The sequence below is a fragment of the Crassostrea angulata genome, unplaced genomic scaffold (assembly GCF_025612915.1).
Source record: "Crassostrea angulata isolate pt1a10 unplaced genomic scaffold, ASM2561291v2 HiC_scaffold_14, whole genome shotgun sequence".
NCBI classification, from domain to species: domain Eukaryota; kingdom Metazoa; phylum Mollusca; class Bivalvia; order Ostreida; family Ostreidae; genus Magallana; species Magallana angulata.
Window position 1 is genome coordinate 133,095 of NW_026441569.1, and position 25,133 is coordinate 158,227.

Consider the following 25,133-nt stretch of genomic DNA (forward strand, 5'->3'; position numbering starts at 1 on the left):
TTGTTGTTAGAGGTTGTTACCATTGACATTACATGTACTGTCAGTGTGATTTATATGATTTTTAAAAGTAATTAAATTACAATAACTTTGCAAAAGAAAATAATTTAAAAATTACATTGGAGAAAAAAGTCATCACCACAGTCCCCTAACCTACATCCATCCGATCTGAGAAAATTGTATGCAACACCTGCACTAAAGCGAATTTTTTTTGTATTTTTTTATTAATAAAACCATGCACATCCTAAAAAAACAAACAAAAAATTATCTTTATATTTGAGAGAGAGAGAGAGAGAGAGAGAGAGAGAGAGGTCCCAAATATAGAGAGAAATTTAATGTTTGGATAATTTTAAAAGCTTTCTAAAATGTTCTAAAATTTCTAAAAAAAAAAAAGGAATATTCTGTATCACGCGTACCAGCAAATAAAGACTTTCGACACATCATAAAATTATATGTAATTAGATCGGGTTTGTAAACCGGAAGTCAACAAGAAATCCGTGATGGCCATGATGGCGGGGAAGCTGAACAATGTTGTCATCGAATATAGAACTATTATATTGAATCGAAAAATGATCTAAGCTGTGGCCTTAAAGGTAATAAGTATTTCATATGCACTACCATCCACGCTATTATTTATTTTGGCTAGGTTTGCTTCATAAGGTTTTATTTCTCGACCGAATTTTGCATCATAGATCTTCAAGTTGATTTTATGACGCCACCGCGCCGGTTCACATGCAGTGTGATACATATTCGGGGAAAATACTGCTAAATTGGGGAAAAAAAATGATTCTGTTTTTATTTGAAAATTGGGCCGAATTTCAGCTCCTGAGAAGGTACTGATAAATCCCTGGGTTAACTGTTAAATGCAGTTTATCCTTACATTGTATTTCCTATAATTTGACTGTTTGATCATATATGGATTTTCACATCTTTAAATGAGACTCAAGTTCATCTACTTTACAGTTTATTTACACAATTATAATATGTATAATATTATATGCAGTTATCCTATCTAATGATCACTTTTCATTCATCAAGAAATCATCATTTTTAAATAAATTGGTAAGTCTGGGAGATTGGATACACATGTACAATTGAGCCCAAGAGCTCAGGATTTTCCTGGATGAACTCGGTAGATTACGGAGATTGAAATAAATTTTCATACTGTCAACCTATTTTTGATTCAACATAATAAACACTAAAGAATAAACAATTAATGCTTAAAGTAAAGCAAGATTTTTTTCTTAATTTTAAAACAAAATATTTTAACTTTTTTCCGTTACACGGATTATGACGTTTTTAGCAGCTTTACATATTGTTGTGTGAAATTATCCATTTTCCCTGGGCACTCTTGCGATAAGGTGAAAAAACTCCCCATAATTTATAGAGTAAAGTTTGCAGTGCCTTAGTCATGCATTTCGTCAAAAAATAGGTAGTTTTGATAATCACTGATTTGGTACATTTTTTGACTTTACATATTAACTTGATGTTTGGGTATTCTGGTAATTGTATTTAAATTTTGCATATCTAATTTCATTTTACATATTGAATGTTTTGGACCCAACATTTGTAGTGTTAAATCTACGATTTGAAAAGGGCATGTTAAATAATGGTATAAAGGGCACTTTTCTCCGCGGTTAATATTATAAAACCTTGAAAGGGGCACCTTTTTCTACGGTAATATTATAAATCATTAATCCTTGAAACAAGCGTATTATAAGGAAAATTTTGCATCGTAATCAAGTGTTACCTCGAGATCTGTAATGAAACAAGATAATTGAACAATAAATGATTTGCTTTTGCATTCACAAAAGTCTTATTCAATATTTTATTTTCTGAATTAATCTTTTTTTTTCTTTCTTAAATTGATTTACATTCATTTATATCCCTTAGAACAGTCATGGCATTGGTCTGACTAGTTTTAAAGTATAATGCATTAAAAATTCTATATATAGTCTGTCCCAAGTTATTGCTTCCATCACTTTTTGATGATTTTTAAAAAAAAAATACATATACATGTGAAAGAAATTCCATTGAAATAAATGAAAGGGAATATATCCAAGATATCTTCATTGAACAATTATCCCTTTTCACTCATAAAATTTCACAGGAACGAAAACAATTGTTTACATCTTTTCTCCATTCGGAATACACTCGGAATATATCGCACAATTTTTTAACATTGTCATCCGAGCTTATTAATGGCTGATGCAATGCAAAATCTCGTTAGACTTTCAATTTTTGGATGTGTATTGAAACCTGAAGCGTTAGAGGGGGCGTTTCAAAACAGATATTCTGGACTTTTTTCATATTAGTGGATAAACATAGTTTGAGCACAAAGGTATTTACTATTATTGAAATATCAAGCAAAAAGTGGTTGAAGCAAAATCTCGGGGACAGAGTATAGATAACCTTACGATGTCTCAATGATTATAAGCTAGCTTGTACAATTAGCCTACTAATTTCAAGGAGATAGTTCAGTTGTTATTTATCAAATTATTGTACCAGTAATTAGGTGTCAAATCGCCCATTAAGGGCAGCTGTGTATACCCCCTCAGCTTGGGCCTCTCTAGTTTACCTGTATCGTCTATTGTCTCAGGTCACCCGTGCGTGAAGTCCAGCGAGTGTTGGTTTAACTTTGCAATCAAAACAGAGGCTAGGGCAATGGTGGTTTTGAATTAAATTTACTTTCAATAAAAAGGGCATCACTTTTATTTACTATTAAAAGGGCATGGCGCTGATAAAATGGGGCATGGCGCCGCGCCACGCTAGTTCGCTTTAGATTTAACACTAATTTGTATACATAACGCCATATTTACCAACAACTTCTTTTAATGAGTACAATGCATAAGGATTTCCGAGTTAAATTGCTTGTACACGTTTATTGTATTTCGCGTGTTTCTGATAGGAGTTGCTGCAACCTAAATTCCTTTTTGTAAGTGAGGCCCCTTGAGGGGTTATTTGACATATTTACAGGGGTTCAACATTTTTTTTATGATGGTCAAGTCTAGGACTTAAAGAGTAAATTTTAGGCGAGTCTGAGGAAGAAATTCCCAAGTCCACATTGTCATGATTGATAGATAAAATTATATCAACCTAAACATCGCTAAAACTGATGTGATAATTTATTTTAATTTGTTGCAATGAATAAAAACTATACGTTTAAAATAATGTTTTATTTTATACATTTTATATCATTGTATTTAAGCCAAGGCCTATCGTCACGCCAGTTGCTTTTGGAATTCGTGAATTCTCTTCTTTTCATAAGTTTTGTCTGAGGAATTATTATTTTTATCACACCTCAAGTCACCCCCGGCTTCATGTTCCTCACAGGGTCTTTCATTTGTCATTCCTTTGCATATAGTACTGCTTGTAAATCCAAAATTCAACAAACTTACTGCCGTTTGTCATAGGGGAGAAACATGAGTAAATGTGTAAAAGCAGGTCATACCGCAACAGAAAATAAAATGAGGATTGTATTTTCGAAATGTTTGTAATGCTTATGTGTTCATTAAGGCAAAAAAATAACACATTTTTATTAAATTCATGATGGAATTTGATTTATTTTTAATTTAAATTTATAATTACGAACTTTTTTTTTAATTTAAAAAAAGATAAGCAAGACACAATGCCAAGTCCCTGGACTTCGGCGATTCTAAATGCCGAGTCCTGATCTGGAATTTGTTAGTCCGGGACGTTGGGCTTGAGGAATTTTGAACCCCTGATTTTTGTCTGTTCATTTTAAAATGAACCAAAATTGGTAAACCGGCCATTAATAATTTATGAAGAAAGTAATGATGTGTTCCATTTAGAGAGTTCCTTTTACCTCGTATACCATGATGGCTGTGCAGTCGGGCAAAGATCTTGTAGTTTTCAGCATGTGTCAATTATACTGTCAATCAAAAATCCACACGTAGCACAAATGAATGATGTAAGATTATTCCAGTTTGTACGACCCTTAAAATACTGGAAGCTCATAGTTACATTATTTAGGTATGTGAAAGGGATTTTTATGTATTTCAACTGTTACTATCAATGTTATTTCTTATTTCCTAACGATTCAATGGGTAAATCTGAAGTTATTCACACATGTGTTTTCAGCTGTACTGTCTCTTCAAAAGATGATAATGTATATAATTTTCTAAAAGTTTAACCCTTAGGCTGCTGCAATAATTTTCGCCAAGATGGCCGCCACTGCTGAATTAATTAATCACAATTAATGGTAATTGACCATCGAGTTTTAAAATAATATATCTCAGCAACTATTTATGCTACAGTTACCAAACTTATATTTAAGTGCAAGAGAAAATGTTGAAGATTTCAATGCAATGCTCATCTTCCTCATTTAACTTGTATTTATCAATCTAGGTACGTTCAAATGTGAAAATCAATTAAAATCAATGCGTTTTATTGTTCCATTCTTCAATTGTCATATTTTAGAACCCAAATGACTGTATAAGTTCCTTAGTATATCAATAAGTCATACATTGTGGGATTCATTTTTATTCATATCATTTTTGAACATCAGGTAAACAATTGATAGGTCAAAATAACTGAAAAATAAAGAAATACATCAAACAGTTTATCAATGTTTTTTAATGTTGGTCTTATTCACATTCTCGGACTGCACACGTATCTCAGTAAAGATGTTGATCAATTAAACAAGAATTTCCATAAACATATCATTAAGAAATAATTTAGAAACGATAAAGGTTCGTAATCCTCCATTTTAGCGTTTAATTTTTCCTCTCTGGTGAATGGGATATTCCATGGTGGTGGACCAACACGCGACCAGCCTACCTCGAGATCGGCATCAAATTCTCGGTCATTTCTTGGCACAAAGTTCATTTCTCGGAAGTTTACCGCTCTATAGCATTTATTTTAAACTCTGGAAAACTCTAGAAACCTTCCGAAAACATCAATTGACCAATCAAATTTCATTCCTAACAACAGCCATCGTGTTTTGTTCAAAGCGAGGCTTGGGGAAACCTTAGATAACTCGTTCTCGGAAAAACGACAATAGTTGCGCGTAGCAGTGGGGGACCTGAAATTTCGGCTCGACAATAGTCGCGCGTAGCAGCCTAAGGTTCGGAATGAATTCTGATGAAACATTTCACATGATTCTTGCACGCTTTGCTCATAATGCTTTACACGCCTGATGTGACCCTGAATTATTCATGACTCACTGTAATGGTAAAATATTTTTTCTTGCAAACATTTTGCTGAATGAAAAAACTCAACATTTTAGATCTTTAATTCTAAAATTACAAGTCCTCGATCGTAAAGGAAGAGAAAACAGCAAAATTATCAGGTAACGGTCCGTCCGTCTGTCCAACTTCAGTTTTCACACTTTTTTTCTTTATACGTTTGCGGAATAATATGAAAGAAGGTGTTGCAAAACAGTGGGACTATTCCCTAACGTAGAAAAGACCTTTAAATATCCGTATCGCTTGAGAGCCACATCTAACTATAGACACATTACGTAGACGACTATATTTACATAGCGGGTATGTTCCGTATGAGGCAAAATAAACAAACATTTTACGTGCAATTCTATCACACACGGCAGCCACCAAATACTAGTACATGTATTTGGTTACAGTTAGAAAGATAACTATAATTATACATGATTTCTGTATATTTGAATGTTATAACATATCTCAATTTGATATCTACTGTCCGGCTTGTTTAAAATATCATTCTTGAGATACATGAATAAATCTGATTCTGGCTCTTTAAAACCGTCGGAGTTGTAATTATAATCATTCTATGTTTCTATAGTATCTAAATAAACGCTAAGTTTAGTCAAAAAGTACAAATGTTTCCGTACATATTTGCAGTAACCTATTGTTTCATCACCGATTCATACTTTCTCAAATGATTTTGTTTGCTTTTAACAACCTGTACATGTATCTTTGAAATCAACATACCCGTTTATTTCATAAAAAGGGTGAAAAATCAACTTTCTACATTGATGCATACTAAGTATATTGTTTTGAAATCTCTTGTTCAGAAGAAAATATTTTTCAAGTTTATAAAGAGGACCCCACACAGTAATGTTGAAAAAAAAAGCAGACATGCAAAATATTACATTAACAAGGGTTTAAATAATTTTATTCAGACATTCTTAAATTATATCTATACATTACCTTTCCATGCGATTAAAAGAAATAAAATTAAAATTAAAAAAATCCAACTTTTTCTGGATTCGAACCCAGTCAAAAATGTAAGACAGGGTTTTAACTTATTCTAACTGCGTAACCACTCGACTACTCTAGACATCAATTACCGAGGGGAAATTAAATACATCGTTTTTAGATTTCAAAGGTATTAATGATTTTTTCCAAAAGTCAGGTTTTTTAAAAATATGCCTCTTTGAAACAAAAATCGGAAATGGCAGTTTTCAAGAAATTGTCTTACTATAAACGTTAAGATTAAATTAATTTTGTTTCAAGGAGGCATTTTTTCACAATGATGAGGATTCCCCTTTTATATAGCGTGCATTCTGCCACATTTGTCTGTGTAACCATTTTCAAATTTATTTCATGGTCTTAAATAAGTTAGTACTAACTTTCCAAATAACATTCTACACTGCTTTATGTACAACGTTGCATGAAAAAAGATTTACATCGAAATCTTTAACTTTTATTTTTTCTATTTTATCTGCAACTCCTTTAGGAAAAATTAGCATAGGAACTGCAACACCTTCTTTGCTGAACAGCTTCAAAATGTCAAACTACAGATCAAGTTTACACTTTTGTAGCATTTAGTTGACATTTTTTCGAGAACATTAATTTTTTATATTCCAATTTTAAATGTTTGGGTTCATTATCAGATTCGGTGTGTATTGAATAAACGAGGAAAGTATGTAGTCAGTAATAATTTCGTGCATTACTTGGACCATTCCTTGAATTGTTTTTAACAAACAAATAAGTTCTGTAAAATATTGTCAAGCATTGTGTTGTAAATTAAATCGACAGGGTTTTTAGCTCACCTGAGCTGAAAGCTCAAGTGAGCTATTCTGATCACATTTTGTCTGTCGTCCGTCTGTCTATCTGTCTGTCTGTCCGTAAACTTTTCATATTTTCAACATCTTCTCAAGAACTACTGTGCCAGTTTCAACCAAACTTGGCACAAATCATCCTTAGGCAAAGGGAATTCAAAGTTGTGAAAATTAAGGACCACACCCGTTTTCAAGGGGAGATAATTAGAAATTAATGAAAAATTTTGAGAATTTTTCAAAAATCTTTTTCTCAAATACCAGAAAGCCAGGAAAGCTGAAACTTGTGTGGAAGCATCCTCAGGTAGTATAGATTCAAAGTTGTGAAAATCATGACCCCCGGGGGTAGGGTGGGGCCACAATGGGGGGGGGGGGGGGTCGAAGTTTTACATAGGAATATATAGAGTAAATCTTTAAAAATCTTCTTCTCAGAAACTAATCAGCCAGGAAAGCTGAAACTTGTTTGGAAGCATCCTCAGGTAGTGTAAATTCAAAGTTGTGAAAATCATGACCCTGGGGGTAGGGTGGGGCCACAATGGGGGGGTCGAAGTTTTACATAGGAATATATAGAGTAAATCTTTAAAATTCTTCTTCTCAGAAACTAATCAGCCAGGAAAGCTGAAACTTGTTTGGAAGCATCCTCAGGTAGTGTAAATTCAAAGTTGTGAAAATCATGACCCTGGGGGTAGGGTGGGGCCACAATGGGGGGTCGAAGTTTTACATAGGAATATATATAGTAAATCTTTAAAAATCTTCTTCTCAGAACCTAATCAGCCAGGAAAGCTGAAACTTGTGTGGAAGTATCCTCAGGTAGTGTAGATTCAAAGTTGTGAAAATCATGACCCTGGGGGTAGGGTGGGGCCACAATGGGGGGTCGAAGTTTTACATAGGAATATATAGAGTAATTCTTTAAAAATCTTCTTCTCAGAAACTAATCAGCCAGGAAAGCTGAAACTTGTTTGGAAGCATCCTCAGGTAGTGTAGATTCAAAGTTGTGAAAATCATGATCGCTGGGGTAGGATGAGGCCACATTGGGGGGGGGGGGGGGGGGGTGTTAAAGTTTTACATAGGAATATATATAGTAAATCTTTAAAAATCTTCTTCTCAGAAACTAATCAGCCAGATGATTCTTTATAATTGTTAAGACTTTGGCTCCAGGACAATTCTTCGGCCTCACAAGAAGGTTCAGAGTTTGATGTAGCTTTATATCCCATATATAAACAATTGTTAAGATCTTTTTGAGAACTGCAATACTCAACATGTGATATGACTATAAAATCATCCTGTTAGAAAAGGGACTAATGATTATTAACATAAGAATATCCAGGGGGAAAAATGGATTTTAGTTAGGGTATACAGGATCTACATGTATTATTGTACATTGTCCAGATTGTTTTTATTATGATTCCATTAAGCTGATTTTATCATACCTATTGTTCCTCAGGTGAGCAATGTGGCCCATGGGCCTCTTGTTTGTATTATTACAATCGGGTATGTTATCGGGTTGGTCTGTTGAATCGGGGTACAGAAGTTGGTTAGATATGATATTCTGCATAACAGTGCATTGTTTTTCACAAATTTCTACAAACCGATTATTGCTTATGCAATACTCTCAGAATGCTTGTTTATTTGGGTTTCAACCGTGAGTCAAGGTGTTTAAGTAAATGGGTTGGAAGAATTAATTTGGAATGGAAACAATCATAAACTGTTAAACTATTAAATGAATATAAGTAACTGTTCAAAATGTGCCATATGCAGATTATCTCATGAGTTGTAACTTGTATCACAAAAAGCTTGCTGCAAAATGACAGAAAAATTCGGATTGACATGCTGTGAAATCCAGTCGAGTAGATTTTTTCAGCATATGTCTTCACTAATTAACTTACAATAATTGTCCCAGTTTTGAAAATCTTTGAAACAGTAGATGTTTTTCAGCATATGTCCTCGCATATTAACTTATAATAATTGTGTATTGAAAATCTTTGAAACATCATCACCAGCTCCGCAAAAAAACCAGTCATGTTAATTTTTAAATTGGCAACTCGATCTGCATCTGAATTTTACAATCTTAGGTTGAGTAGCATGTTTGAGCATATTTTTTTCTCTTAAGCAGAACACTCGACTTATCGTCTTGATCGACTTGTCTAAGGCTTGAGGTCAGAAAATAGTATTAAAAATCTTGGTTTTAATCATCTTGAGCTGGCTGTGTTATTGAAAATTACGTTGTTGAATTCAATGTTCATCTTTAATCATTATCATTTTCACTCATCTGTTAACACTAGAATACATATTAATAACAGTTATTAAACAATGGTGCATTGTCTTTAATCAATTAAAAGTTTTACCGTTCCGTTTTTATAAACACATTGTCACATGATTCCATATATCACTATAGTGGGAAGATAATATTGCACAGTAAAATTGAAACCAAACTTGAAGGGAAAAAAATATTGCAGTAGGTCCGGGGAATGTTTTAAAGTTTTAGTATTTTATTAGTAAAGAGTTCTTAGTGGAAAGTATAAATAAGAAATATTTTATGGTCGAAATCAATCTTGAAATACGTTATCGGCAATTATCAACTCTATTGTTTATACGGTAGGCTGATCCCGGTTGTGCTAATAATCTTGCTAAGGCTGACATCTATACGGCAATTTCACTCCCTGTGTATATAAAGAGTACAGTTATAAGAGTGATTATAGTTCATTGATTAATTATTGTCCAATTCTTTGATTATTGTTACCGTAAGGTCTCGTGTATAATACGCACTCGTGTATAATACGCACCCCCAAAGTTGACCAAAAAATGGCGAAAAAACAGCAGGTCCTATGTATAACACGCACAAAAAGAATGGCGAAATCAACGGCCGCTATTTCCCTCAAAACTATCGATGTTTCTTGATAATTTCATAACCCATGCGCAATTTCTTTAATTTTGTGATCGGAGCATAGCACAGACGATGAAAATTGACGGCCGCCATTTTCCCAAATAACCATCAATGTTTAATGATAATTTTATAACCCAAGCGTAATTACTGTAATTTCGTGATTGGAACATGACCCAAGCGATATTAGAGTCAAAGTTCTTACAATTCTACTTAAAAAGGACGGCATGATTTACATGGGCGGTATTAAATATTATTTGCCACTTCTTAAAGAATTTCATAAAGTTGAAGATCATCATACGTAGAGAAGGATGGCAACCGAGCTTAGTGCTTAATTAAAAGTAATAATGTTTGCAGATATAAACCAAAACAACATCAAACGAAATGGTTTAATTGATTTATTATAGTCAAACCATTTGATTATTGTTTAAATAAACATTGTGAAGAAACGTATGTATGTCGTATATATCGTCATTTTCAAGTCGTACAAATGATCGATCTATTTCTAACAGTGTCTATGTAAAACTATAGCATGTAACTGCATTACTGGATACAAAGTAAACAAGTTTCATCAAATCATAGTAATTGCTAAGCTTTCTGCACTTGAGTACCCCCTTTGAAGTCCGACACAAGACAGGTGCATGCCTCTGACACCGGAAATTGTTAAACAAACATTGACCACGCGCCGAGTCAACAGGTGGCTGGTTACGTAATGGCGAATACACTGGCGATGGTCAGAGTGGGTGATGATTTTAATACATGGGAATAAAATATTTCTGTCAAAGTAAGTTTAGTTTTGCACATGATGGCACGTGATATCGGGAATTGTTTACAATGCAAGCGACTTTGTATATGTTGCCGGTATTTGAAAATATGATGCATAAGTATAAAGTAAAATTGTTTAAATGTTAATCATTAATAATAATTGGTATCAATATCGGGGACATCATGGCATCATACACTGATAATGTTACTGCAGTTTTATACGCCATTTTGAAGTGATAAGATCGACGTGTCATCTGAATTGACTTATTGTAGGATTTTGTTAAAATTTTGGCTAAAAATGAGCAATTTGACTAGTCGTCTGCATCGACGATTTGTCGTGAAAATACGGTAATCACAATCCAGTCCAAAATTGAGCATGTTTGTGCCGTAAAAGTTTTGTGTATGTTTGAAAATAAACTAATGCACCCTTGTGAGAGAAGTGGGCCATTGATTAATAGAAGTGGATAAAAATGCAATTTGTTATTTTTACACCCCCCGCAAACAAGGTTTCAGGGGTATATAGGAAGCACCTTGTCCGTCCGTCTGTCTCTGCAAAATTCGAGTCCGGTCCATATCTTTCTTATGGAGAAACATTGGAAATTCTTACTTCACACAAAGATTGCTTATGACCTAAGGGTGTGTCATGACCTTGACCCAAGGTCATTTGGGCAAGGGCAAGGTCACTGGCAGAAAAAGTGCAAAATTCGTGTTCGGTCCATATCTTTCTAATGGTGAAACATTGGAAGTTCTTACTTGACACAAAGATTGCTTCTGACATAAGGGTGTGTCATGACCGTGACCTAAGGTCCTTCAGGCAAGGTCAAGGTCACTGGCAGAAAAAGTGCAAAATTCGTGTTCGGTCCATTTCTTTCTTATGGACAAATATTGGAAGTTCTTAATTCACATAAAGATTGCTTATAACCTGAGGGTGTATCATGACCTGGACCAAAGGTCAATTGAGAGAGTTCAAAGTCATTGTTTAAAAAATGCTTAATTTTTGTCTGTGTCATGTCTTATATTAATGGAAATAATTAGAAGTTAAAATACTTGTCTCAGGCCACATAAAATTATTTTTAAGATTCTCATCCCCGTGTCTCTGAAACTGGCCTTCCTCATATTTTTTTATTTGGAAAAAAAAAAAGTGTGTGGAAAAAACATTTCGAACAAAAATCGGGCTCAGTATACCAATAATTCAAAATGTTTATATTAAATGGCTGCTTGACATGTGGATTTTCGTTGATTCCGGTCATGTTTGTTAACAAAAGGATGCAAATGTCCTCATGCATTAACGGTTAACTTGAAATAAAATGGAATTTAAAGAATAGAAATTGGTTTCTGTACTCATATTAGCATTAGCAGTTTAAAAAATAGAGTACTTGTTATTTATAGACAATGGACGGTGAAATAGATTCATCCAATATTTTCTATAATAGAAAAAATACATGAATTATGATTTGTTCTTAGTGGGGGGTATCAATTGTGAGCTTGCTCACATTACCTCTAGTTATTGTCAGTATCAGTTGTAAATTCTTTGAAAAAGGCTACAACAAAATAAATACTTTCTCAACTTAAATTAATCCACAAAAATGATTGAATTTATCGATGAACCATTATGCTGAAAAATGAAATGAAGAACCTGTTCAAACTTTGTTTTTGACAATTGTTAACACCATAAAAAACAAGAAGCGATTATTGTGAGAACTCTTAGTCAATTATTGCAGTGATATAGTTTTTGTAGTCCTGATACTTATGTAAATGACAGCATTGTGTCTTCACTCAACACATCAGTCCATCAGTCGCAGCGTGTACACACCTCTGCTAGAATTGCGATAAAAAGGCAAGAGATGATTAACTTGATAGAATAAAATGGAAAAACTTGTAATTAAAATTGATTTAACTATTAACCTGATAGGATTTACCCATGATAGAATAATATACATGCACGATATGTCATTGATGAACTTTATACACAGCAGGAACATGAGAAGCACATTTTGAAAATTAATGTTGGAGATACTGTAACACATAGTCAATTTATATTTTTGTGTGAGACTTTAAGAGAAACATGTAAATTTTATTTAGACTGCAATTTTTTTCTTGTTTCAGGAGTAGTCTCCTTTGATAAAGATCAACAGTGACAAATAAACAATGCTGTCTTGTCATCAACGGTGAAATTTGAGACTTTTATACCCATATATCTACCAATCACCTCTGTCCACTTTGTTTTGTACATCTGAGACAGGTAAGAAAATCAAGGTCATTGTTTGAAATCAATTTAATAATAATTTAACTCCCTTGTATATGAAATTGTTACATTTTACATGGGTGGGTGTGCACATTTGGAAAGTAGGTATAGAAAAATAGGTGAGATTTGTGATGTGATAGCAATTATAGTCTGCTCTCAATTCAAGGTGTTACCTGGAATTTTAGCTGTGTTTTATCAGAGCAATAACCATGTTAATGATTTTATAATTTGTTGTTGGTGTACTCTCTTTTTACAACTTGGTTGTAAAATGCTTGTGTATAACTAGTTGTTTGGTATCCGCAGAAAGGGATTATATAAGGGGACAGATCTTTGTCACAAATATTTCAATTTTTAAAGGAGCGACTTTGACAGTAGTTTTAATGACATCACTGCTTAAGTATATTGTGGGTCACTTTTTGGTATTTCAAATCAGTAGCTAAACTGGCAAAACACAGTCCGACAAAAATATTTTAAATGTTAATTAATATACCCCAAACTGTGGACAGTTAAAAATGCCTGAATTAGGTCTACATTTGATATGTTTTGTGAATAATCTTTACAGTTCTCCGCAGGCGCCCTATAGTGATTAGTCTGTCTGTCAATCCTTCCATCCGTCTGTGTGTCTGTGATCACTTATCCGGGGCATATCTTCATTCCCCTTGGCCCAATCTGGCTCATACTCCACCCACAAAATGTCTTTGGGAAAAGGTGTGCAGTGACTTTGAACTGTGTTTCTAAGTCAAAGGTAAATAACAAAGCAGAAGTATATACAAAATCATTGTCCGGATCATATCTTCTCTCCCCATGGTCTAATCTGGCTCATACCTCACCCACAGAGTGCCCTTGGATAAAGAGTATAATGACCTTGAAACATGTTTCTAGGTCTAAGGCTAAGGTCATGGCTAAATTATATATAAAATCCCTGTCCAGGGCATATCTTCTATCTCCGTGGTCCAATCTGACTCATACTTCACCCATAGAGTTTCTATGGCTAGAGGGTGTGCAGTGATCTTGAATGAAGTTTGAAGGTCAAGGGTCAAGGTCATATCAGACCACTCAAAACATTTTTTAGGTCACCAAAGTCACACAGGTGACCTATTGCAATTGGTCTTCATCCGTCGTCATGCGTCTGTGCATTGTGTGTTGTGCGGTAACAATTTTACATTTTTAACTTCCTCATGAAAACTACAAGGCCAATTGCTACCATTTTTGATGTGAAGTTTCTCTATGATAAGAGGAATCAAAATTGTGAAATTCATGGATCTACCACCCCCAGGGCGTCACAGGCGGGGCAACATATGCAAAAAAAGCCAAATTTTCATTAATCTTCTTCTCTACTCCCACACATGTGAGAAAAAAACTGCATGCATCGTTATGATGTCCACAAACTCCTCTACCTAAATTGTGAAATTCATTGCCTTGGGTCATGGGTTCAGGTTGTGGGGGCATATAGTGTTAATGCACATACAATGTAAAGTTTAAAAATCTTCATCTCTACAGACACAGAACACGGAATAAAAACTACCGACCATAAAACCTGCTACTACACCTCTAAAACAAACTGTACCGTTCCATGCAAGAAACGAACCGTACCGTTCACAAAACAAACCGTACCGTGCAAAAAGCGTGCAAGATAATTTATGCAAGACCCGCCTCCAGACAGACAAAAAAGCATACCGTACCGTGCAATAAGCGTGCAACTTCCATATATGGCTTATTGACCTAATGTTTTTCGATAAATACAGATGGAGATTATTGCTGACCAGTTAAGTTCAATATTTTGTTAGATTTTTTAATATGGGATTAAATAACACATACTAAGATTTAAAACTGTTATTCACATTAAAACAGTTACGAAATATATTAATTTAATTTCCTTTCTAAGACCGTTATTATTTTTTTGGTTTTCGACAACACTTGCATTGCCGATTTCCTTAACATTGTAAACTTTTAATGTTCAGACAATTCGTGGTTATACTATTTTGATTATTTTTATGAAATGTTTGAAACACTGGGTACACGCACATACTGGACCTTACCTTCTCAGGAGAGAGAGAGAGAGAGAGAGAGAGAGAGAGAGAGAGAGAGAGAGAGATTAAAAAAAAGGTGTATGTTTAGAAATAAGTACATTATGGCTAAACAAAAGGTTGAAATATTATAATATATAATTTTATATCCTTTTCAAATTGAAAAAAAAGATTGCTGACTTAAGTTACTCGGACACAGAAAATTATCGGTGCTTTCAACGTTAATGTTTTCACAGACGTGATGTTGTAACTGACAATCCGATTAAAATGTCGGGAGCTTGCCTTAACGTCTTATTTTCTGTTATCGGAAAAAACCCTTTTGATAGAACACCTTTTGATTTGTTAATTAATCTACAACTAAACTTTAAACCAATTAAAAATGAGAAAAGAAAACATTTAATATAATGTTTTCAAATATATGTGGATGTGCTGTACATGTAGTAAATGACAACCACATATTTCCGGTGACTCGAGTGATTTGTACTTCAGCTATTTATGTAGCAATAAATAACCAAAAAATCACTCTTATATGATAAATTATAGATAAATACATGTACAAAATTTTGATAATTTAAATGCAAGCATTGAACAAAAAAAAGTACACGCAATCCATAAAATAACTTTCAACTTTATTTCCCGCATAGCTGGTAATGTCGTCGTGATTTCACATGAACAAAAATCACACGTGCGATACATGTTTAAGTGTACAGAAGCTGATCAGAAACACAACAGCGTCTTTCATCTTGGGTTCTATACACAACAGGTGTTATTGTCTTATTTTGTTTTTTGGCAATTATTGTACTTTACAACTAAATCTGTATATTTGGATGCTTTATTAACAGGTGTACACGAGATGCCAGTATTCACTCCTTTCCACGGACACCTGTTAGGTAACTCATCACAATCTATCGTATGTAGAGTCTGAATATATCTTCTACTTTGTTAGTTTCATCGCTTTTCTTAATCTCTAAAAATCAAAAGAACTGTCTGTAGATATGTACACAAACAACTACACGTAAGACTAACGGGTCGTGGATCCGTAGAACAATTCAGCGACTCTATACATGCGGGATTTTCACAATTATTAAATTGCGATAAAAATATCATTTACCGGGTACGTTAATGTACCAAAAAAAAGAATAATTACATTGTAAATAGTTGAATGGAATTTTGCAAGTGGATGTAAGCACAAAAACAGCTCTTTGGAGATTTATTTTCAATCTAATATGTGTGATGTAAAAAAAACTATATTATTTTGCTATAAGTTTGTATAATTGGTCATTTGAGGGGGATTTTATCATAGGATCGCCGGTCAATCAGTTTAAGTATAACAGTACAGATCACCCATGTGCCGTGTGCTACTTGGCTCCTCCTATATGGGTAGAAAAAATAATCGAATGAAAACGTTCTTGTTTTTTGTTTTCTTAAATATCTATGAAAAAGAGTGTTCCTATTTGAAATTATTCAACAATAACTTCCTTCCAACTTCATGATTACCTTACTCATGTACTGGTGATCAGAGTCTTTTTCCCTCGCTGTCGTATTAATTTTGTTACTAGATATATTCTTAATATATTTAACACTTTTAACATTCATTTGTTGATTACCGGGTATATTTTTCTGTGTCCTGTTTACAACTAGTATGTGTGTTAAAAGGTAAATAAAATATAAACAGGTTAGTCAGCATTTGTAAAACGTCAGCTAATTAAATCGCATGCATACAGTGAAGAGCGGACACTTGTTCAACAGAAATATATATAATATAATATATGTAAGATATAAATATCGCCATTAAATGCTATTGACTTGTGTATATCCAGTTGCGTACATATCGTAAGAAATATGTTACATGTACATGTATAGTTTAACGGAAAAACAAATAGTCATATTTTGATTATACACGCCATCTTAGTTCAGATAAGAAAAGCGATGATAGGTTAATTGAAGGTATGATCTGTGTATACGAACAAGACTTAGTGCAGAAAATCATAGAGTCAATATTTGAATGAATAAAAATTCGTGTCAAAAAACTATATAACAGTTGATTACAAGATTTATTATCTGAAAATCATTGTTTATCTCATCATTAACTGCGTGTAATTTTACATCGTCTATTCACTAAGGGAATTTGATCGGCAGTAGTACTACAATAGTACGCAATAAAGAATGATCATACGAATTATGAATAAAGAAAAAGAAAGATGCTTGTAAAAATAACAACTAGCCGAGAATCAAGACAACGATAAAGGAAACTAAAGAAATATCGGAATAAAGTCGGGGCAAATTTTTCAAAGCAATTTTAAATTGATTAGAAATATTTAATGACTTCACTTCAAGTACATGTACAGAAATAAAAACTTAAGATGCTTTGTAAAATTATTGACAACTCACTGAATTAACAAAAATATGTTGGATTAAAGTCAAACAGTTCTTTACATCTATCTTAATGATTACATTTATCTAAAATTAAATATTATTAAATAATAACAGACAAATCAAAAATAGAAATTACTTTTGCTTCTCGGTTGTCACCGAGTATATGTTTCCCGAAACGTATCAAAAACAGGGGAACGGAGGGAAGTTCTGATTTTAAATAGTCTAAGATTGAAATACATTTGTAATATATCACATAATAAACAAAAAAAATCATTATCATATGTCATAATTACCACCTTGCTGAAGTAGATCGAGCAAAAACTAAGCAAAATTTTATCAAGAAAAATCAAAGTGTTTAGGCCACGCCTACCTCATAAATAAAGCGCACAAACTGTTCACAAAGCGTGCAGCTATTTTTAACAAAGCGTACAGTGCAAGAAGCGAACCGTTCTGTTCACAAAGCGTACCGTGCCGTTCACAAAATGAACCATACTGTTCACAAAGCGAACCGTACCGTTCAAAAAGCATAACGAACCGAACCGTGCAACTGGTTAGCACGAATTAGCACGTTTCAGGGTCTGTAACTGCATGCTTAGGAAAAAAATTTCATGTCATCTTTAATATTTAATATTTCTTGTCCTCTGCATGTAAGGCAAGGGTTTTGGCTGGGAAAGGGGGGGGGGGAAGGTATGTATTTGTTAACTTGGTTTTCCAACGGAAAAATCTGGTTATCAAAATAGTGAAAATAGCATGCAGGTGGGTGGGTGGGCTGACGGGCGGGCGGCTGCAAAAGTGGTACCCTCATTGTACGGATAACTCCTCCTACAGTTTTCAAGATTTGCAGATCAATTGTACATATATCAGAGGGTGTGCATATTGCTAGGTTTTGATTTCTGATAATTTATGAAAAAAATACCAGCTTTTGAACTTAGTCATTTTTTGGCAAAATATTGCATAATTGGGTACTCCATTTCACTGGATACGGTAGGTAATGTTTATCAATACAGGGTTGACATGGATTATGGATACAGTTCACATAAAGGAAAACCTGGTTTGCTGTCACATTGACAGCTTTTCACTTGTTTTATTTTATCTGCTCAGAAATTTCAATGAAAGATGTATCCACAGGTCACACCTAACCCACCATCTCTTCTCTTACCATTGTGTGTATAGTCAAAATATGACTATTAGTTTTTGTTATCAGCTCACCTGAGCTCAAAGCTCAAGTGAGCTCCTCTGATCACATTTTGTCTGTCGTCTGTCTGTCCTTAAACTTTTTGCATTTTTGACAAACTTGGCAGAAAGCATCCTTAGGCAAAGGATATGCAAAGTTGTGAAAATTAGGGACCACACCATTTTTCAAGGGGAGTTAATTAAAAAAATTTGAAAATTGTTTAAAATTTTTAAAAATCTTCTTCTCAAGAACCATTTCGCCAGGAAAATTGAAACTTGTGTGGAAGTATCCTCAGGTAGAGTAGATTCAAAGTTATGAAAATCATGACCCTCAGGGGAAGGATGGGGCCACAGTTGGGGGTCATTTTTAGCTCACCGAGACGAAGTCAAGGAGAGCTTATGCTATACCCTCGGCGTCGGCGTCGGCGGTGGCGTCGGCGTCGGCGTCCGGACCTGGTTAAAGTTTTTGTTGCAGGTCCTGTATCTAAGCTATTGCTTGTCCTATCTTCACCAAACTTGCATGGATGATGCATCTGGACCTACCTATGGACTTGAAGACTTGGATGCTGAATCTGGGTCCTAAATTTCAGATGCTGGAGGAGGTTAATGTTGTTGGACCAGGTTAAAGTTTTTGTTGCAGGTGCCCTTTGATAGCAGTATCTTAGTTACTGCTGGTCTGTACTTCACCAAACTTGCATAGATGGTGTGCCTTATGATACTGATGCACCAGACAGGCTTGAGTGCTGAATCTGAGCTATAGGTTTCGGATGCTGGAGGAGGTTAAGGTTTTTGGAGCAGGTTAAAGTTTTTGTTGCGGGTACCCATTGATAGCAATATCTAAGTTACTACTGGTCCTAACTTCACCAAACTTGTATGGATGGTGTGTCTTATGATACTGATGCACCTGACAAGCTTGAATGCTGAATCTGAGCAATAGGTTTCGGATGCTGGAAGAGGTTAAGGTTTTTAGAGCTGGTTAAGTTTTTGTTGCAGGTGCTCTCTGATGATTATATCTTAGTTACTACTGGTCCTAACTTCACCAAACTTGTATGGATGGTGCGTCTTATGATACTGATGCACCTGACAAGTTTGAATGCTGAATCTGAGCAATAGGTTTCGGATGCTGGAGGAGGTTAAGGTTTTAAGAGCTGGTAAGATAAAGTTTTTGAAACAGGTGCCCTCTGATGATGATAACTTAGTTATTACTTGTCCTTACTTCACCAGACTTCCATGGATGGTGTGTCTTATGATACTGATGCACCTGACAAGCTTGAATGCTGAATCTGAGCAATAGGTTTCGGATGCTGGAAGAGGTTAAGGTTTTTAGAGCTGGTTAAGTTTTTGTTGCAGGTGCCCTCTGATGATTATATCTTAGTTACTACTGGTCCTAACTTCACCAAACTTGTATGGATGATGCGTCTTATGATACTGATGCACCTGACAAGCTTGAATGCTGAATCTGAGCAATAGGTTTCGGATGCTGGAAGAGGTTAAGGTTTTAAGAGCTGGTTAGATAAAGTTTTTGAAACAGGTGCCCTCTGATGATGATAACTTAGTTATTACTTGTCCTTACTTCACCAGACTTCCATGGATGGTGTGTCTTATGATACTGATGCACTTGACAGGCTTGAATGCATAGTCTGGTTTCGGATGCTGGATAAATTTAAGTTTTTAGGAACAGGTCACATGTTTAATAGATGATAGTACTATTTCAAACTTGCATTATAGTTGATTTAACTGTAATATGAATGAATCGCAGAGGTAGCTTCAGATGCAGAGCTTGATCTCCATTATCAAGGATGCTAAAAAATAAATCTTAGTTATTACTGGTCGTAACTTCACCAAACTTGAATGGATGGTGTGTCTTATGATACAGATGCACCTGACAGGCATGGATGCTGAATCTGAGCCATAGGTTGCGGATGCTGGAGGAAGTTAAGGTTTTAATTGCTAGTGCCCTCTGATGATGATATCTTAGTTATTACTGGTCCAAACTTCACCAAAATTGCATGGATGATGCGTCTTATGATACAAATGCACCTGATGGGCTTGAATGCTGAATCTGAGCCATAGGTTTCGGATGCTGGATGAGGTTTAGTTTTTTGGAACAGGTCACATGTTTTATAGATGATAGCTTGCATAGTTGATTTAACTTTATTATAAATTAAATGCAGAGGTTGCTTCAGAAGCAGAGCCTGATCTCCGTTATCAAGGATGCTAAAGAAATCTCCTACCTCAATCAAACCACCTCGATAGATAGATGTGTTTGTTGATAAATGATATAACATGATTCCTATGATAAAGTATTGTATGATATGAAACAATATTGTTTGATATGATACAATATGATATCATATGTTATATTGTAAAAAGTTATACGATACGATATGATATTGTATCAATTTTTTTGATATTTTATGATATGATTATGTATCATGATATTGTTATGTATAGTATTGTATATTGTGATACAATATTGTATAATATTATATTGTATTTTTAATTTATTATTTTTATCACATGATACAATTACATAAGATATTGCAAAATATTATATTGTATCCTATGATACAATATTGTATATTCTATAATATTGTATCATACAATATTGTATAATATGATATTGGTTTCAGTAATATAGAATTATATCACATGAAATTGTATTATATGATATTGTAATATTATATTATATTGTATTATACGATATTGTATGATATGATATTGGTTTATATGATATATTATCATATCACATGAAATTGTATTATATGATATTGTAATATATTTTATTGTGTCATATGATGCAATACGTATAATATAATAATGTATTTTATAATATTTTACCATATCACATAATATTGTATCATTTGATAAGATACAATGTTGGAATCAAATTATATTGTATTATATGATATAATATCATATAATGTATTAAATATGTTTCAGTGTCATTCAATACAATATCATTCTATATTATACAATATAATATCATGTTTCAGTGTTATGATGTATTATGTAATATGATATTGTAATATGATACTATATTGTATTATATTTTATGATATTGTATTATGTGATCAAATACAATAAGGTATAACACAATACAATGTCATATCATACGTTACAATATCAAATCTCATTATTGTTTATTACGGTATTTTATTTATTATATGATATATATTATATTAGAAATATGACATGATGCAATATTTAATTTTATATCATTGTATTGATTAACATATGAACATATGATTATCATAAAAAAATTTATCAGATGATATACGATATTTTGTCAAAACAGAATCCATGAATATCCAAGATCATAAAGTATGATTTTCATATAAAATGATAAAGGTGGTCTTATGAAGGTGATGTCTCATAAGGGTGATGCTCCGTCTCGGTGAGCTTAGTAATCTATGATTACCTATGTTTTACAGAGGAATATATAGAGTAAATCTTTAAAAATCTTCTCAGAAACTAATTGGCTAGGAGAGTTGAAACTTATGTGGAAGCATTCTCTGGTAATGTAGATTTGAAGTTGTGAAAATTTTGACCCCTAGGGCTAGGGTGGGGCCACAATGGGGGTTGAATTTTACATAGGAATATATAGAGTAAATCTTTAAAAATCTTCTTCCCAGAAACTAATAAGGCAGGAAAGCTGAAACTTGTTTGGAAGCATCTTCAGGTAGTGTAAATTCAAAGTTGTGAAAATCATGATCCCTGGGGGCAAGAGTAGGGCCACAATGGGGGGGGGGGGGTGGGGGGTTCCAATTTTACATACGAATATAATAGAGTTAACCTTTAAATCTTTAAAAATCTTCTTCTCAGAAACTAAGTACTCAGGAAAGCTGAAACTTGTGTGGAAGCATCTTCAGGTAATGCAGATTCAAAGATGTGAAAATCATGATCCCCAGGGGTAGGGTAGGGCCTTATTGGGGGGTTGAATTTTAACATAGGAATATATAGAGTATGTCTTTAAAAATCTTCTTCTCGGAAGCTAATTAGCTAGGAACGCTGAAACTTGTGTGGAAGTGTAGATTCAAAGTTATTTGAAGGAAAGAATTGGAATTGTTTGATATACACCCTTTCCAAAACTGTAAAAATTATTACGTTTAATTTTATTATAGGAGTTTTGCAATATAGACCCATTTTGATGGAAAACGAATCTGACTTTAAACATGAGATTTTAATGGGAGAGAAACAATTTGATGAGCTTTTATTCAAGAGGTCCCTCATTGCTGATCAAAATTAGGGCCGTAGGCCCGGAGCTATGAAGCCGAATGCTAACGTTACTGCCTTAATTGAAAATGCATTTGTGTACTATACCAAATTGATGTATCGATAATGCATGAGTTGTAACACTGAATTTCTCTCATTTGTGCACTTAGGAGGATTTTCATTTGTTTGCTGCCTTTGTCTTGGGAGGTGGAGGCACCAGGGCAATGAGGTCATTTTGTCCCTTTATTATGCTGACAGAGAGTCCCTAACCATCTGATCCATCATGATAGGCATTTTTCTTTATGATGCAGGTAAAATTATTACAATATTATTCTTTGTCATTTTACTGTGAGGCATATTTGTGGTCTCAAACCAGAATAATTACCTTTTTAGGTTTGTGACTTTGTCAAGGAAGAACTAGGTAATGTTTTGGTTGAAATCCAAAACAGTTATGAAATTTGATGAAAATGCATCAGATGTTTAATGGACATCTCTACTTTATAGAATATAGATTTGAATTCCATGAACATTGCATGTTAAGTTGCCTTTGTCATATCGCAGGAATGCAGATTTTTGCCTGACAAAGCACATTAAGCTAGAATTTAAAGTCATTTACAGTAAAAATAATATCTTATTTCATATTTTATGGTATGGATATTTGATTATAAAAAAGTATATTTGAACTAAAACATAAAACCACTAACTAGGCTTAATACGTTTATTGCATATGACCTTTTTGCGCTTGATTTTTTTCTTTCAAGATTTTTTTCATTGTTATAAATACTAATATTAAAAAATGATGAGATTTTATTTTCTATCAAAATTAAAAAAATCAAAGAAAGACACTAAAATGAAGAAAACAAGTTTATTGAACAAGGAAATTGAATAACAAATACATTATACATGTAGCACTTAAATTCACAAATAATGACAACTACCCTGGTAACAAAAGTTCAAATCAAAGGCAAACCAATTCCAACCATGTATTCTCTCTCTCTCTCTCTCTCTCTCTCTCTCTGCTCTCGTACACAAAACAACTTCTTTCTTACTTTCCTCTTTCTTCTCTCACTCCTCAACACAATTCTCATCTTCATCACTGTCCGATTCATGAATGATGGCAGGGATGTTAGAGGCGTCTTCCAGTGATGCAGTCCAGTTTCGAACCCCCTTTAGTGAATTCTGATATCGTCCAAAAGAGAGATACTAGATAACATTGGTAACATGGCCACACATCCCAACAACTCTGGTGCCAGCTTTACATTTGCAAAACCATCCATCAACCACTCCATCACAGAAACTGACCCAGCATCTGTACTGTTTTTCGGATATATGTCTGCTTTAAAATTTGGCGCATAACAATCCAGGAATCTTGTCATTGATGAGGATTTCAAATCCACCTTCTGCGTCAGTGTGTTCCTGAGCATAGGAGAGGGCCATGCGCAGCTGATATACCCCGAGCGTAAGTTGGCGCAGTTCACTTTCATCATAGCATGGAAAATCTGGAGCTACATTCTCCACATCCACTTTTGACCAACGCATTCCTCTTCTATCCAGTCCCTCACCTTCAACACGTTCCTGTAAAAAAAAACCTAATTATATATATGACAAAAGTCAGAATTTGTCCTACATCTAGATTTAAGCATGTCATTACATGGACGAAATTATTCAAGGAATATTAAGGAATCATTCTTTGAGTATTATGAGGTGATAATTTCGGTCTGGGCATGATCAAATCCAATTAGGCCCGAAGGGCTTTATGATAGATTTGATCATGCCCTGACCAAATTATCACCTCATAATATTCAAAGAATGATCCCTTATTATACCCCCGCTCCGAAGGAGCGGGGGTATACTGTTTTACCCTTGTGTGTCCGTCCGTCTGTCTGTCCGTCCGTCTGTCTGTCTGTCTGTCCATCCGTAACAAAAATTTCTGTCGCATTTATCTCAGCAACTATTTATCGCAGATGCTTGAAATTTTTACACAGTGTTTGTTAAGGCATGCCATATCGTGGGATATATTTTTGTACTAATCGGACGTCAACTTCCTGTTAAATGACGACTTTGCTTATTTTTTATCCAAAATTTTCAAACAAATTTTTGTCAAAGATTTCTCAGCAACTGTTTATCGCAGATGCTTGAAATTTTTACACAGTATTTGTATAGGCATGCTTAATCATGGGATGTATTTTTGTACCAATCAGACGTCAACTTCCTGTTTAATGAGTACTTCGTTTATTTTTAGCCAAAATTTTCAAACAAATTTCCGTCAAAATTTCTCAGTAACTATTTATCGCAGATGCTTAGAATTTTAACACACGATATGTTTTGGCATGCCATTTTGTGGAATATATTTTTGTATCAATCGGACGTCAACTTCCTGTTAAATGACGACTTAGCTTATTTTTTAACCAAAATTTTCAAACAAATTTTTGTCAAAGATTTCTCAGCAACTGT

The 25,133-nt window shown here is 34.0% G+C and overlaps 1 long non-coding RNA gene across 3 annotated transcripts; it reads left to right on the forward strand.

Annotated features, from left to right (window-relative positions):
- The first annotated feature begins 485 nt into the window (after positions 1-485).
- Positions 486-23,195, forward strand: LOC128168567 (uncharacterized). 3 transcript variants are annotated; one of them, XR_008241410.1, is made up of 4 exons: positions 486-590; positions 12,750-12,885; positions 15,758-15,805; positions 22,850-23,195. It is a non-coding gene; the product is annotated as an uncharacterized LOC128168567 (long non-coding RNA). The 3 variants fall into 3 exon arrangements; XR_008241411.1 differs by lacking the exon at positions 15,758-15,805; XR_008241412.1 differs by lacking the exon at positions 22,850-23,195 and having other exon boundaries at positions 15,758-16,921.
- Positions 23,196-25,133: the final 1,938 nt, after the last annotated feature.